The sequence below is a fragment of the Squalius cephalus genome, assembly GCF_949319135.1.
Source record: "Squalius cephalus genome assembly, chromosome: 3".
In the NCBI taxonomy this organism is placed as follows: domain Eukaryota; kingdom Metazoa; phylum Chordata; class Actinopteri; order Cypriniformes; family Leuciscidae; genus Squalius; species Squalius cephalus.
In genome coordinates this window covers 40,978,740-40,984,739 of record NC_137124.1, presented here as the reverse complement: position 1 = coordinate 40,984,739, position 6,000 = coordinate 40,978,740, and positions in this window count along the sequence as shown.

Below are 6,000 nucleotides of genomic sequence, written 5' to 3'. Positions count from 1 at the left end.
ATGTAAAAACATTTTTGGTAGATTTACAATGCGAATAACCATGGAAATGCGCCATCACAGTCTGTAAATATCTCTTAACAACACAAGAATGCAATCACTAGTACCTCTAAGACTAGTGTATATCTAGTAAGAATCTATTTTAACAATGCATTAAATTAAATGATACATTAATAAACAATAAAAAACTCACATGCATCTGCTCCGTTGAGGAAGCCATGTCGGTCAAGTGAATTAAGGGTCATCTTATATCTGGCGTCCAATCACAACTGACTTCCGGAAAAGGGGAAGTAACCAATGACATTTGATGTTATTAAAACAGTAAGTCCCGCCCCTCTACTGACAAAAATAAATGAGTTAGAGCGAGCAAAAGCGGCAGGTGTGAGAGAAGATCAAGCGCGAGGGCGTGGGGAATGATCATGCGCGCGCGAGGGCTTGTATTGCGTGCAGAGGAGATGTCATGCGCGTGCGGGGGGTTTGAATGAGCTCACGAGTTCCCGTTTCCTCGTGTGTAGATCTGTTATGCTCTCGCGGAAGTCATTTACCGCGCGCGCCAGCACTAGTTGTGTGCTCGGTGATTATTGGCATTGATTTGCCGCCATAATATACAATCAATAAAAATTAAGACATTTAAAAAGCCCAAAATAAAATAAAACCCAGTCAACTAAAAGCTTGTTTAAATAACAGTGTCTTCAGTTGCCTTTTAAAAGAATCGACAGAGTCAGCCACATGGAGAAACAAGGGCAGGGCAGTCTGGGGGCTACCGCCTGAAAAGACAGGTCTCCCCGGGTTTTATAACGAGTCTTTGGGACCATTAAAAGACTCTGGCCTGAGGATCGAAGGGCACGGCCTGGGGAGTATGTGCATAACAAGTCAGCGATGTATTGTGGGGCCTGACTATTTAAAGCTCTAAAAGTTAAAACTAATATTTTAAAATCAATGCGAAATTTAATAGGTAGCCAGTGTAGGGAGGACAAAATGGGTGTGATGTGTGTCCTTCTACCAGATCCTGTTAAAAGCCTTGCCGCAGCATTTTGAACCATTTGAATACGATTTAGAGCAGATTTGTTAAAAAAAGTAAAAAGAGAGTTACAGTAATCTAAACGTGAAGAAATAAAAGCATGGATAACCATCTAAAGATCAGAGTCCGTTAAAATTGCCCTCAATTTTGCAATATTTCTTAGATGATAAAAACAATTTCTGACCAGAAGTCTAGAATGGCAGTCCAAAGACATTGATTGGTCAAACCAGACACCTAGATTTCTGATGCTCGACTGGACAGAGGAGCTCAGAGAACCAAGATGTTGAAGGATGGATGGAATTTTATTGTCTGGGGCTACAATCAGGGTTTCAGTCTTTTTCGAATTTAGTTTGAGACAGTTACTAGCAAGCCACAATTTAACAAAGAAAAAATACAATCCAATAAATCTGTTAGTTTGTGTAACTCAGAATCATTGAACGAGCAATACAACTGAATGTCATCAACATAAAAATGGTATGACACATTGTTAAAATGGTTCAAAATTTTTCCAAGAGGGGTAATGTACAGTAAAAACAAAAGTGGACCTAGGACAGAGCCCTGGGGAACACCATTCAACAATGGAGTGGCTTCAGACAGCATACCATTTACATAAGCAGAAAAAGTTACTCAAGTAGGAGGGAAACCATTTTAAAACAGGCCCAACCACACCAAACTCTTTTTCCAATCTATGCAACAGTATTTTGTGGTCCACTGTATCGAAAGCTGATGATAAATCCAATAAAACCAATACTGAGTATCTTCCAGAGTCAGCAGCCATCTGTACTTCATTAGACACTTTGAGGAGAGCAGTCTCAGTAGAGTGCATCTTTCTAAAACCAGACTGATACTTATCCAAGAGTTCATTGTTACTTAGAAAATCTGTCAGCTGCTCAGCTACTACCTTCTCCAAGACTTTTGAAAGAAAAGGCAGTTTTGATAGTGGCCTATAGTTACAATGCTCCGCTGGATCCAAATTGGGCTTTTTTAAAATGGGGCTTATCACTGACTGTTTATAAAAGTTTGGGACGGTCCCAGTGGAAAGTGAAATGTTAATAATTTTGACGACAAGAGGAGCAACAAGATCAATCACTTTAAAAAACAAGGAAGTTGGTAATATATCCAATGGGCATGAGGATGGCTTCATCTTTTTAAGTAAGACCATGACATCATCTAATGAGACAGCAGAAAAGCTAGCCCAGGAGCAATTTGGAGTAGCTACAACAGTGGTGCTCTCATCAGATGCTTTTACACTTGTTTTGAAGTATTTTAAAAATTTGTTGCAGTCCTCAATGGTGAAAACAGGCTTTGGCTTTGCCCAGTCGATCAATTAAGGCATCTATACAGGGAGTAGGATACAAATACAATCCAATACAAAATCAGATACTCCCGTCCTTTTTCGGTACTAGGACCACCGGATGACACCACTCGCTTTTAGAGGGTTCAATAATTCCTAATCTCAGCATCAAGTTCACTTCCTCCTTCAAGTCCTCTTGGAGTCTCTCAGGTATTCTGTAACTCAAACGTCTAACAGCTGCATCAGGTTTTAATATCACATCATGTTGTATCAAAGATGTTAAACCAGGATATTCCGAGAAGATTTCAGGGATAAATAGAGCTCTCACCTGGGATTGCTGATCTTCAGGCAGATACTCCAGATGGATATTTCTAGCTACTGGTTGAGGCAAGTACTGGTCTTCCCATTCCTCCTCCTCCAGATGACGAATCATCATAACTTGTGCTCTCTGTTCAGGTCGGGATACCCACTTCTTCAAAAAGTTTACATGAAGTACTTGGCTAGCACGATCTTGCCCTGGAGTGACCACTTCATATGTGGTGGGGCCTAGCTGGTTCTTGATCTCGAAGGGGCCCTGCCACTTGGCTAGCAGCTTACTCTCCTGACTCGGCAGCATCACAAGCACTTTTTCTCCAACCACAAAGCCTCTTTCCTGTGCCGATTGGACGTTCCATGCTTTTTTGGTGCTTCTGGGCCTCCATCAGGTGGGTTTGAGCCAAAGTCCTCATTTTCTCCAGACGGTCCCTCATTTGCAAGGCATAAGACACAATGTTAATAGGCTCACTCTTACCGTGGTCTCCTTCCCAGACTTCTTTAACCCCTTGGGGTCGGCGGTTGTGCCGGCGATACCAGCTCACTTTTTTTCTTATCAGTGCAAAAGAGACTCAAAATACTCTGTTGATTTTATCTTACATATAAGTGTTATACATCATTCAAAACTGTTAAATGTCTTCTTTTATTTGTGTACACACTCATAATAAAAACAAAATGTTGTGTTTTTCGTAAAATAAAGAAAATAAACATGATGGGCATTCTGCCGTCTCTCTCTGTGAAGTTCATTCTGAAACGTGACAGAAAATGACCTGTAACTCAGCGCATGTTTGTCACAGACTTGAGACATATGTCTTTAAAAAGCTTGAAGTCTCTAATTTTAAATGATGTAAATTATATCAAAAACAAATATTCTCTGTTTAAGTAATCCGTATGAAAGCAACGACATGTAGCTTCTTCAGTCCGTGCTCAGCTCTAATGTGACCACACCCACGCGCGCACGACCAATTGACATGCAAATCGTCTACGTGAAGGAACACAGACCTGTAAACGCCCATTACCTCAAAAACAAAGAATCAGAGACTTCAGTAGCCTACTCCTCTGCTTTTCATAGAGTTTGGAAGACATGTTGTGTTTGTGCTGTGCTGTCCTGTTTACCTTAGATTTACCTCAGAAGAATTAGAAGAACGCGATTTGAAGATGAGAAAGATTTTTAAGGTAAGACATGTCCACTCATAATAGTAAACATGTTATTGTTATATAAACTTTACATTGTAGCAACTTGTCAAACTGGTGCCAGACTAAAATGTACATTATGAAATGAGATTGGAGGAAAAACATGAAGCCTAATGCTAAATTTATATACATGTACAACACAAGGATGTTTTTATGTTCAATAATAAAACACAGCATGATATAAAAGTAGGCTAGTATGAGTGTTTTCTCTAATATGGTGAATATTATAATGTTTAGACCCGTGTTTACTGTTAAATACTGTGTTTGTGGATATTTGCTCAAACGTAGATATGTATAATGTGGTAACAATAATGTTTCATATTTGGAGCCGCTCGATTGCTTCATTAAATGCTCTCTGCACACGCTGTGAGTTTGAGTCACTCGCGCTGTGTGTTTGAAAAGCAAAACACGCCAAACATTAGGCTTCATGTTTTTATTCCAATCTCATTTCATAATGAATGGCAACATTTGAAGTAACATATGAAGTAACATTTTTCTCTAGTGTAGTGTTACCGAAGTGTTGTTTTTTAACGATTTATAGGCCGCCTGCTATAGGCTATTGTTATTATTATTTTATGCAGCCCTACACGTATATGCCTAAAAGGCACAACAAACCTGGTGTTCATTATTTATATATATATATATATATATATATATATATATATTGTAAATTTTAAATCTCAATTTTAACCAGAAAAATCTAAAATGTATTCCCAAAATCGTTTAGTTTATCTTGATATCAGCATGTTCACAGTTGTTTCGTTTCGTGGGTTTTTTTTTTTTTTTTTTTTTTTTACAGGGACCAGATGCCACTGATTTCTGACTCTCTGGCATATTTACATGCATTAATTAAGTACTTGAAGCAAATTTAAAAAAATCAAGTAAAATTTTGTCCTTGAAGAAAGGAATCTGTGCATGCGCCGAAAGAAGAAAACACGCGATGATTGAGGGATTTCCAATCTCCACTCCAACGGCTCTCGACAGGTAAGCAACAGTAAAAAACTGCATTATATTACAGATTTTTTTATTAATTCAATGATTGTCTTGTCATCACTTAATTCTATACATTTGAAAAGTTTAGTGTTCTTAAGTTTAGAGACGTGCTCCAGAAAAAAAGTTCACGGAGACGGAGAGGCAGAGGCAGAAAGCACCCTGTTTATTTTCTTTCTTTTACAAAAGCACAATGTTTTATTTCGATTAAAAGTGGAAAAAGTAGACGTTTAACAGTTTATTTTTTCATATTTCTTAAGTCTGTAATCTTTATGACCAAAAATGATGGAGTATTTTAAGTCTATTTTGCTGCTATGTGAAAAAAAATCTAGCAAAACGCGCTGGCGCGTTTTCCGACCCAAGAGGGTTAATGACGAGTTAGCTTTGTAAGACATTAGCCATATTTTTTTCTCAGTTTTAAACTTTACGTTTTACACAATTTATCAGTAATTACGCCTAAAAACCATGAATATGTTACTTAAATCATGATCTTTTTGTTTAATGTTTGTTATTTTGTGTGCAATTTTCTTTATAGATGACAAATATTGGCCACGAATTAACAATAGGCCTAAGTGAGAAGGTTCTCGTTTCCTCATCGTGCACAATATAATTCATTCCCTCATTCATTTGCAGAATCGTGCATACTATCTATTAAATGGTCCCTGCTTTTACTAAATCGTGACCACATTGTAAATGACAATAATTCGTTGCCTTACTTAAATCAAAACGAATGAAAAATTTGTACTCCCAAATTCCTAATTCGTAGCCATGATATCTGCATGCTGTGTGTCACATGTTAGTAAATGTGTGTAAATGACTATGAGAGTAAGGTCATGCAGGATGTTTTTAATGTTTTTAATGATTTGGTATAAATGAAATGAATAATGTGAATGCAAATTAATTAACTTTTAATTTAAAAGTATTTGCTGTTTACTGATTATTGTTTTTTTCTCTCTCTCGTTTCTTAATTTCAGGATATTTCTCAATTGCATTCAGTCCTTTGTGCCTCTGTTGTTGTAAACCGGTTGAGAGGGACAAAGAGAGAGACCGAACACACTGAATTGTTATTATTGTCATTATAGGTTTCTGTAGATGCTTATTTCTTAATAAATTATTATTTTGTATTATTTTGTATTATTTTGTCACATTATAAGAGTAACATTTAATTTAATTTAAAATAATTACCAGCACT